The sequence below is a fragment of the Capsicum annuum genome, chromosome 3 (genome assembly GCF_002878395.1).
Source record: "Capsicum annuum cultivar UCD-10X-F1 chromosome 3, UCD10Xv1.1, whole genome shotgun sequence".
NCBI classification, from domain to species: Eukaryota; Viridiplantae; Streptophyta; class Magnoliopsida; order Solanales; family Solanaceae; genus Capsicum; species Capsicum annuum.
The window spans coordinates 117,575,982-117,588,362 of record NC_061113.1 but is presented as its reverse complement, the minus strand read 5'-3'; positions in this window follow the sequence as shown (position 1 = coordinate 117,588,362).

Sequence of the window (12,381 nt, the reverse complement as noted above, 5' to 3'; positions counted from 1 at the left end):
AGAATCTTTATAAGGGTGAGAACTTGCATTTTAATCCCTTGTTACATGACAGATACTTTGATGTATGGGATTTCCTTTTGTGAGGAGGCATGTAGACTAATTGAGGTGGGTGAAATTGTCATCCTCCAAAAATGAGGCAAAAGAGTGTATTTGAGTTTCTATCGATAGAGAGTCACTACTAGAGAGTTAGTGATTATTGCATTGTTGTTCTTTAAAGGCTTTTGCATCTTTGAGATTATTCTTCATGTTTGGGGGGTTGTGAGAATAGCTTTACCCATGCTTTGGAGCTACTTGTTGGTGCTAATCAAGTTTGAAGTCATTGTGACCATTTGGTCATGTAAACGGGTTTAAAATTGCATAGTCTCATTAGTCATTAAGTAAGAAGTAATGCTTCTATAATGCCCTAAAACCTGGTCCCAAGATGTCATACGGTGCTCCTGTCTGCCTTCTACTAAGTATGAATATTATAATAAAGGAATATAGATATAAAAATCATACTGAATGCGGAAATCTTTCTAAGCTAACTGAGAATATCTTAACATATTCTCAGAAAAATACTAGTCTCAATAGTCCGACGAAGAAAAACTTAATAATCTGAATCATATCTAGTAGTCTGACAAGACTCTACTACTAACATCTAGAGAGCCACTGGGACAAACCTCTAGCTACTTGGACTATCTAAAATTACTGAATCATCTAATCTATTAGGCTAAAATAAACTGAATGACTAAGTCCCCGAACTATGAGGACTCACCTATTGTCGAGATGTATATGGAGATGCTCGAAATCACTCTCGCTACGGAAACTGAGCACCTGAACCTACATTATGAGACAATGCAGCACATAGATGTATATGTGGATAAGTACTTTGAGGATGTACTGAGGATATGGGGTGAAATGCATAAGAAAAACAAAGTATCAATAGTCATCATAATTTGTAAAACAATGCATTCTATATGTAAATGACTCACATAATCTTGAATATCTGAATTACTGAAATTTGTAATCATGAATAACAAATCATACTTTGTAAATAAAATGATTCATAACATTTAGTTCTAAAAGTTGTACTAGTGTTCTATCTGTGAATCATGCTGCCTAAGTATAGAAAGGACTCACTTCTGTATCTGAAATTTAAAAGCTGAAATCTGTAGCTAATATATTTCTGTAAAGCATAATCTGAATAAAGTTGTGAGCCTTTACACTTGGTTTTCTAAAAGCTTTTTATTACTAGTAAGGAAATACTTTAAAACTATTATGAAAGCTTATATCGTTTGGGAGGTTATTCTAACGGACATAAACCATGTGAGCTAACATGGAGTCTAACGTCTTGTTCTCCTATTGGGAAAACCTTATGATGGGGAGAAACATCATATTCTTGACAAGGAGTATAAACTTATCTAAGAGATCATATCTGTATTTGTCATCCATATAGAAATGGGAATAATTTGAATCTGTACCTACGTTGGCTACGTAGTTCTGTGGAAGTAAGATGCGCTAAACCCACACTTCCTGCTCAGTGCAAAAAACTACTCCCTTTAAATATGTATGCCTATTCTGTTGGAAAATCTAATTTAAAATCTTGAATAATGGCTTATTATAAAAACCAACTAGCTAGTTACTAAGTTAAACTGAAATTTGAAACTATAAAGTGGATTTCATATCTAAACTGAGTTCAAAGATCAAATCTTTATCATAAAATCTGAAAATAAACAGATCATCGGATTCTCAAAGCATACTCTTTCTTGAAATAATAAATCTAAGGTCAAATCATCATAATTATAACGCCCCAATTTGCTGAACAGAAATGCTATATGGTGCTCATGACCCCAAGAGACAACAAGCTAACCCATGACTGATATTTGTACTTGTATACTGCAAATCATGACATAATAATGGGGAATACGTAAAACTGTAATTCCATAAGGTTCAACTGAATAAAACCATGTCTGAAAATCATAACATCCATGTGGGTTAAAATACCCAAAACAACTCAATCTGAAAGCCAAGTCTGAACGTAAATCTGAACATAAATCTGAAAGCCTCTAAACTATCTGAATAAGGAGTTGAAGGAACATGTATCCAACTAACTCCAGAAAACTAAACTGAAGAAATAAATAAATATATCAAATAATATTGTCCTTGAATCAATGAGGACTCACTGTGTCTCTGCGACTGGAATGCTACCGCTACAACTGAGCTGGAGCTCGTGTCTCGGAACCTATGGTGTAACATGAAAAGAAAGCACCATAGCACAAATGCGTCAGTACAAATGGAATACTGAGTATACGAGGAAGGTAGGCTGAACATAAAGGGTTTCATGCATGAACAACACTGACTGACTAATATGAACGTGGGAGTACAAACATACATATATAGAAAATGGGACCGTGAATGCGTGATAGCAAGACCTGTAAGCTAATACATGGTTTACTGATAACTGTCATGACTGATGCTGCAAGCTGATAACATAGACGACTGTATCTGACAGTCCTGTATATACTGAAATCTGAAGAACACCCTAAGTTCTTTTACTGAGACTGATACTGAAACTATGGGAGGTAGGTAGTGTTTAACTGACAGGCCCTATGTAAGCCGTTATGGCTAAGTTGGGGTCCAATCTCTGCCCCGACTGGAGGGGTGTCAATACCGTGCCACGGGTAAGGACAACTTGTGAGTGACCTTTATCTGGCAGGTACTCAATGAGAATGGTGGGAACCCTAAACTGACAGGTTATACAACTTCATCAACCCTAATCTGATAGGTTAAGATGTCTCAACTTATGCTGGCTACGTAGTTCTGGAACACAAGGATGACTTCTAAGAATCACACCTGAACTGGCGGGTGAGTTCCCATCCTTGGGTTCACTCGGTGCTAACTTCTACTCTCATCTAGAGGGACTGGACATGAATAACTGACTATACATGACTTAATCTTACTAAATTTCATTGACTGGCGGAACGTTACTGATATCTGACAACTGACTGAGATCATGAGGTTTTCCTGAGTCACATGACTGACTGAAGTCTATGAAATCATAGCTTGAGTTCGGATATCGTGAAACATTAAATGGATCTAGGCACACAGCTATAGTTTGCGGGTATGAATACCCCCAGGACTTGATAGGAGGAAACTGACACACATGACATGACTTGATCACAAGATTTGAGTCCACAATTCACAATATCATAAGCAGGGGATAGTATACTTCATGTATTCATTCAACATTTCAAACATGATAGGAAAAGCATGGATATATTTTGTGTACATAATTTATATCTCTATTATCATACATGTTTTATACCATAACAATAACAACACAAAATTTGCATGGAAATTCATATTGGAGTGTATGGCTAACATGAACTTGTTATTTAGATATCATGAAATCATGTAAATATAAAGTTCTAACATACTAGGCATTTTATCAAACACCTTGAATGCATTCTTTAAAGCATAGGTGGATTTCATACTTGCATTCTATCAATCCACCTAAAGATAAAATTTTTCTACTAACAACATAACTTTCATGAGATATACAGTCACGATACTATTATATAGCAAAACAAACAAGCATCAACATGGGTATGATCATATCACCACAACCAACCAAGCTTTTTTATTTTAAAGATTGATTCTTGAACTCCAAGGATGAAAGGAATCTGTGGATGAACACTACGCATATCTTGGAAGGGAGGTTCTTGATAATTGATGGAGGAATTTCCTTGAAATTTGATCTTCAAGCTTGATTGTGCAACCCTAGTTGTTTTTCTCCTATGGTGCTCTTGGATAATGAATTTTGAGATTTTAATAGGGTAATGTGTTTAGAAGCTATAAATTTCGTGAGGTAAAGTTTAGGGACATGTAAGGAGTGTTAAAAGACTTAACTACCCTCAGAATAACTCAAAAACTAAGTGTTTTCGTGGTTGAAATCATAGATGTGCGCCGCATATGATATCTCCTATATTTACATAGGCGCCACATATGATATCGCCTACATTTACAGAGGCGCCGCATATTCTATCGCATATGCTTTCCAGTGGCCATGTGCGATTGGTTAGGCGACGCATTCTACTTTGAAAGACCATAACTCCTTGCTCGGGTGTCAGATTTTGATGAAATTGGTATCGTTGGAAAGCTAATTGGATTCTCTACAATTTGGTAGGTCTAAATCTTCCAAAATTTCACATATCAATCACGTTATTATTGTTCAAAGATGACCCTTGCAAAATCGAACACTAAAAGTTGATGGATTCAAAAACTCTTAGCTTGCATCACTCTAAGCGACTCATATGAGCATGCTTAAGACATCGCAAGCTATCCTATCCCTAGGATATTCATTTTAAGTCATGCACTATAATGCTACTCACAGGATAGGAGGTTTCATACATAGAAAACCTTATTAACTTCCTAGCTTGGAAACATACGGGGTACTACAATATCTACCCCTTGGGAACATTCGTCCTCAAATGAGAACTTACTGAGAGGGGATACAAGACAATAGAACCTGAACTAAACATGAAGAACTGAAACTTGATCTCATGACTGACATGCTAAACATACTGAACTCATGCATATCTGATGTACGGACAACTGAGACATGAATGCATGACTAAGTATGCAACGGTTAATAGGTACTAAGTTTATACTGGAAACATGAACATGAAACTAAATAAGCTTAAGGAGAATTGTTACCTTAAGCTTGATCTGAATTAGCGGAGAAGAGGTGAGGATACTTGGTACGCATATCTGCTTCAGCTTCCCAAGTAGCTCCCTCATGAGACTAATTTCGCCAAAGTACCTTGACTAGAGGGACTTCTTTGTTCCTAAATCTACGAGTCTGATAATCTAAGATTTTGACTGAAATCTCTTCATAAGAGAGGCTGTTCTGAATGTCGATGCTCTGAATAGGGACAACAACTGTTGGGTCACCTATGCAATTCTTGAGCATAGAGACATGGAAGACTGGATGGACTGAGGCTAGATCTGAAGGAAACTCAAGCTCATAAGCTACCTTGCCGAAGCGATAGAGAATTCTGAAGGGACCGACATATTGGGGACTGAGTTTCCCTTTCTTATCGAACCTCTTCACTCCCTTCATGGGAGAGATCTTAAGATAGACATAGTCATTGACCTCGAACTCAAGATCCTTTCTACGAATATCTGCATAGGACTTCTGTCAGCTCTGAGCAGCCCGGAGTCTCTCTCTAATCAATTGAACTTTCTCTAAGGCGTCGAATACTAAGTCAGGACCTATGATGAGGCCTCACTAACTTTGAACCAACCAATCGGAGATCTACATCTCCGACCATAGAGAGATTTGAATGGATCCATCTGAATACTAAAATGATAGCTATTGTTGTATACAAACTCAATTAAAGGCAAGTGGTCATCCCAACTTCCCTTGAAGTCAATTGCACACGCCCTTAGCATATCTTCAAGAGTCTGAATAGTCCTCTCTGCTTGACCATCTATCTGAGGATGAAATACTGTACTGAGATAGACTTGGATACTGAGACCCTTTTGGAATGCTTTCCAAAAGTGAGAGGTGAACTGGGTACCTCTGTCTGATATGATAGATAGTGGAACACCGTGTAACCTAACTAACTTCCTAATGTAGAGTTTGGCATAATCCTCAGCGGAATAAGAAGTACGAACAAGAAGGAAATGAGCTGACTTGGTAATTTTATCTATAATGACCCAGACTGAATCATGTTGATGATGAGTTCTAGGCAAACCCATCACGAAGTCCATGTTCACTTCTTCCCACTTCCAAGTAGGAATGGTAAACTCTTGCATGGAACCACTAGGTTTCTGATGTTCTATCTTAACCTGCTGACATGTAGAGAACTTAGCCACCAACTCTGCAATATCTCTCTTCATCCCACTCCACCAATAGATCTCCCGCATGTCGCGGTACATCTTAGTGTCCCCTGGATAAATAGAGTATTGCGCACCATGCGCTTCTGCAAGAATTCGCTGCCTCAATTCATCTACACCTGGAACACATAGACAACCCTAACAATGAAGAATACTATCTTCCCCTTGGGAGAAAACCTCAACTTTCTAATTCTGAACTGACTCTTTGAGCTTGACAAGGATAGGATCCCTGTCTTGCTTCTCTTTCACATCAGAAACAAGATATGACTCTAAACTACTGTGAACACATACACCACCCTCTGAAGAATCGACTAAGTGAACTCCTAGTCTGGCAAGCTGATGGATCTCCTGAGCCATCTTTTTCTTCCTACCCTCAATGTGAGAAATACTACCCATGGAGAGTCTACTAAGAGCGTCGGCCACAACATTGGCCTTGCCCGAATGATAAAGAACACTCGTGTCGTAATCCTTCAAAAGCTCTGACCACCTTATCTAATGAAGATTGAGATCTTTCTGGGAAAAAACATACTGGAGGCTTTTATGGTCTCTGAAAACATCTACATGAACTCCATAGAGATAATGCCTCCAAATCTTCAAGGCAAAAACTACCGCTGCTAACTCAAGATCATGAGTAGGATAATTCTTCTCATGTGGCTTTAACTGTCTGGAGGCGTAGGCTATGATCGTACCATTCTGCATGAGGACACAACCTAAACCCACTCTGGATATATCACAATATATTACAAAACCGTCTGAACCATTTGGAAGAGCTAGAACTGGACTGAGGTGAGTCAAGTCTTCAACTCTTGAAAGCTCTTCTCGTATGAATCTAACCACTGAAACTTAATCTTCTTCTGAGTCAATCTGGACATGGGAGATGTAATAGAAGAAAATCCCTTGACAAACCGTCTGTAATAACCAGCCAAACCCAAGAAACTCCTGATATTTGATGGACATACAAGTCTGGGCCAGTTTCTTACTACCTTGATTTTCTGAGGATCTACTCTAATGCCATCACCGAAAATAATATGGCCAAGGAATGCTTCTGATCTTAGCCAAAATTTGCACTTGCTGAACTTAGCGAATAACTGGTGATCCCTGAGAGTGTGAAGAACAATCCTGAGATAGTCTGCATGATCATGCTCTGTGCGAGAATAGACCAGAATATCATCTATAAAGACTATAACAAACATGTCCAAGTACTGCTTGAACACACGGTTCATCAAATCCATGAAAGCTGTAGGGGCATTGGTAAGACCAAATGACATGATTAAAAATTTGAAGTGACCATACCGAGTATAAAAAGCTATCTTCGGAATGTCACATTCTCTAACTCTGAGCTGATGATAGCCTAATCTGAGGTCTATCTTAGAGAAGTAACTGGCACCCTAAAGTTGGTCGAATAGATCATCAATCCTGGGAAGAGGATATCTGTTCTTGATCGTAACCTTGTTGAGTTGACGGTAATCAATACACATCCTGAGAAAATCATCTTTCTTGCGCACGAATAATACTGGCGCACCCCATGGGGAAACACTGGGTCTGATGAATCCCTTATCTAAGAGATTCTTCAACTAATCTTTCAATTCCTTGAGTTCTACTGGTGTCATTCTGTATGGTAGAATAGAAATAGGTTGAGTATCCAGAAAAAGGTCTATGCCAAAGTCTCTTTCCCTTTTGGGATGAATGCCTAGAAGATCTTCGGGAAAGACATCTGAGTATTCATTAACAACTGGGACTGTTTCGAGACAGGGAGATTCAGATCTGAAATCTTTAACATGCACGAGATGATACACACACCCCTTAGAAATCATTTTCCTTGCTCGAAGGTAGGAAACAAGTTGACCCCTGAACGCTGAAATGCTACCCTTCCACTCTAGGCCGGGCTCATTCGGGAACTGAAACTGAACTATCCTATTTCTGCAGTCGACTGTGGCATAGAAGGAATGAAGCCAATCCATACCGAGAATGAAATCAAAATCAGTCATTTCTAACTCAACTAAATCTGCTGACATGGATTTTTGAGATATCATAACTTGGTAGTTCCTATATACTCGCCGGGCTATGATGGTTTTACCTACTGGGGTAGAGACTGAAAAGGGCTCTGCTAGAATTTTAGGACTGATTCCGAAATCGCCTACTATGTATAGAGTAACAAAAGACAAGGATGCAACTGGGTCTAGCAAAGCATAAACATGAACATGGAAAAGCTGTAACGTACCAGTAACGACATCAGGAGAATTTTCCTGATCCTACCGGGACTGAAGAGCATAGAGTCTATTTAGGCGTTGCCCACTGGTAGCACTGGAAATGGCACCCTGCTGGTTTGAGCGACCAGACTGAGCTGCAGAATGATTTTACTGACCCTGAAAACTTGACTGCGGACACTCCCTAATCCTATGGCCTGGCTTGCCACAACCAAACCAGACATCACTATCGGCTCTGCAAATGCCCTTGTGGTTCTTACCATAAGTCTAACAAAGGGGATTTGTTCGGGCACTACTAATACTGCATTGAGATTTACAGCCTAGTGCTTTGTCTTTGTTGCCGTCTTTAAACTTTGGCACTGGAGCACTGGCAGAGGAAGGGGCTGGAGCGGCTGACTTAGAGCAAAATTGTGAACGATTTCTTCCATCTAACTTGGGGTGAGCAAAGTTAAAGTTACTTGACCTTGCTCTCTTGTTCTGCCTCTCCCTAGTCTTAACCTTGTACTCTTCTACTTGCTGGGCATGGGTCATGAGTCTGGCTAAGGTCATATCACCGATCAGTATCGCAGACCTACACTCATTTACCACGCTATCGTTGACCCTTGACATGAACTTGCTCATCTTATCCCTATTGCATGCAACCACATAAGGAGCATACCTGGCTAGCTGAGTAAATCTGAGAGAATACTCCCTAATTGTCATATTCCCCTGCCTGAGGTTGACGAACTCAAGAACTTTGGCTTTCCTCAGCTCTTGGGGAAAGAATCTGTCTAAGAAATCCATGACAAATTCCTCCCACCCAATAGGACCTGCATCCTCTACCCTCTCAGACTTTCACTGTTTGTACAAAGCATGAGCCATATCTTGTAACTGATATGCGGCTAACTCAACACTCTCAATAAAAGTAATACCCATGATGTCAATGACCTTCTGGACTTGGTCAATGAACTACTGAGGGTCCTCATCAGACTTAGACCCATGGAAAGATGGAGGGTTCATCCGGGTGAAGTCCCGAACCCTAGGTGCTATGGGATTAGCCACTGGATTGGATGGAATGACTGGTGGCCGTTCATTCTTTGCAGCCACGTACTGAGAAAGTGTGGTAAATGCGGCTCTAAACTCCACATGACAAATATGTTCGTCCAAAGGATCTTCGGGCGGAGAAGCTGGTTGGTTTCTTCTCTTGGGGGCCATGGTCTGAAATAAAAAAAGAATGGACTAGATTGAGAGTTTAACTTGTGATTATGCTCACTAGCATGACATGAATACTGAAGAAAGGGGACTATTCCTAAAACATCTTATAGACTCTTATACATAAATGTGGCGTGAAACATACCCATGTACAAGACTCTACTAGATGCGGCTTTCAGACTTCCTAGGACTCTATTGAACCTTAGGCTCTGATACCAAGTTTTTAATGCCCCGATTTTCTGAACCAAAATGCTACACGGTGCTCATGACCCCGAGGGACCATAAGCTAACCCATGACTGATATTTGTACCTGTATACTGCAAATTATGGCATAATAATGCAGAATACATAAAACTGTAAGGCCATAAGGTTCAACTGAATAAAACCATGTCTGAAAATCATAACGTCCATGTGAGTGAAAATACCCAAAACAACTCAATCTAAAAGCTAAGTCTGAACGTAAATCTGAACATAAATTTGAAAGCCTCTAAACTATCTAAATAAGGAGTTAAGGGGACATGTCTCTAACTAACTCTGTAAAACTGAACTAAAGAAATAAATAAATATATCAAATCATATAGTCCTCAAATCAATGAGGACTCACTGTGTCGCTGTGACTGGAATTCTACCGCTACTGCAGGGCTGGAGCTCGTGTCTCAAAACCTATGGTGTAACATAAAAAGAAAGCACCATAGTGCAAATGTGTCATTACAACTGGAGTACTGAGTATACGAGGAAGGTAGGCTGAACATAAAGGGTTTCATGCATGAACAACACTGAATGACTAATATGAATGTGGGAGTGCAAACATACATATATAGAAACTGGGACCATGAATGTGTGATAGAAAGACCTGTAAGCTAATACATGGTTTACTGATAATTGTCATGACTGATACTGCAAGATGATAACATGGATGACTGTATCTGACAGTCCTGTATATACTAAAATCTAAAGAACACCTTGAGTTCTTTTACTGAGACTGATACTGAAACAGTGGGAGGTAGTGTTTAACCGACATGCCCCATGTATGCCGTTATGGCTAAGCTGGGGTCCAATCTCTGCCCCGACTGGAGGGGTATCAATACCATGCCAAGGGTAAGGACAGCTTATGAGTGACCCTTATCTGGCAGGTACTCAATGAGAATGGTGGGAACCCTAAACTGACAGGTTAAACCACCTCATCAACCCTAATCTGACAGGTTAAGATGTCTTAACCTATGTTGTCTACGTAGTTCTGGAACACAAGGATGACTTCTAAGAATCACACCCTGAACTGGCGGATGAGTTCCCATCCTTGGGTTCAATCGGTGCTCACCTCTACTCCCATTTGGAGGAACTGGACATGAATAACTGACTATACATGACTTAATCTTACTGAATTCCGTTGACTGGCGGAATGTTACTGATATCTGACAACTGACTGAGATCATGAGGTTTTCATAAGTCACATGACTGATTGAAGTCTATGGAATCATAGCTTGAGTTCGAATATCATGAAACATGATATGGATGTAGGCACACAGCTATAGTTTTCGAGTACGAATACCCCCAGGACTCGATAGGAGGAAACTGACACACATGACATGACTTGATCACAAAATTTGAGTCCACAATTCACAATATCATAAGCAGGGGATAGTATACTTCATGTATTCATTCAACATTTCAAACATGATAGGAAAAGCATGATATATTTTATATACATAATTTATATCTCCATTATCATACGTGATTTATACCACAACAATAACAACATATAATTTGCATGGAAATTCATATTGGAGTGTATGGCTAACATGAACTTGTTATTTAGATATCATGAAATCATGTAAATATGAAGTTCTAACATAATAGGCAATTTATCGAACACCTTGAATGCATTCTTTAAAGCATAGGTGGATTTCATACTTGCATTCTATCAATCCATCTAAAGATCATGTTTTTCAACTAACAACATAACTTTCATGAGATATACAGTCACGATACTATTATATAGCAAAACAAACAAGCATCAACATGGGTATGACCATATCACCACAACCAACCAAGCTTTTGTATTTTAAAGATTGATTCTAGAACTCTACGGATGAAAGAAATCCGTTGATGAACACTACGCATACCTTGGAAGGGAGGTTCTTGATGATTGACGGAGGAATTTCCTTGAAATTTGATCTTCAAGCTTGATTGTGCAACCCTAGTTGTTTTCTCCTATGGTGCTCTTGGATAATGAACTTTGAGATGTTAATAGGGTTGTAATGTGTTTATAAGCTATAAATTTAGCGAGGTTAAGTTTAGGGACATGTAAAGAGTGTTAAAAGACTTAACTACCCTCAGAATAACTCAAAAACTAAGTGTTTTTGTGGTTGAAATCATAGATCTGCGTCGTATATGATATTGCCTATATTTACATAGGCACCGCATATGATATCCCCTATATTTACATAGGTTCCGCATATGATATCGCCTATATTTACATAGGCGGCGTATATTCTATTGCATATTCTTTCTAGTGGCCATGTGCGATTGGTTAGGCGGCGCATTCTACTTTGAAAGGCCATAAGTCCTTGCTCGGGTGTTAGATTTTGATGAAATTGGTATCGTTGGAAAGCTAATTCGATTCTCTATAATTTGGTGGGTCTAAATCTTCCAAAATGTCACCTATCAATCATGTTATTCTTGTTCAAAGATGACCCTTGGAAAATCGAACACTAAGACTTGATGGATTCAAAAACTCTTAGCTTGCATCACTCTAAGAGACTCATATGAGCATGCTTAAGGCATCACAAACTATCTTATCGCTAGGATAGTCATTGTAAGTCATGGACTAAAATGCTACTCATAGGATAGGAGGTTTCATACGTAGAAAAACTTATTCACTTCCTAGCTTAGAAACATGCGGGGTATTACAATAATAATCATTCTTGGTAATGAAAACAATGATAACACATCTCAAAATCTAGAAATTACTACAATAGGCATGAAAATATGAAAATAAACACACAATTCAACTTCTAAATCTCTTGAAATCTCATAATCTTGAAATTAGCAATAATAGGTATGAACCCTAATATGAATCTCATGTAATTTCATAAAAAAAATC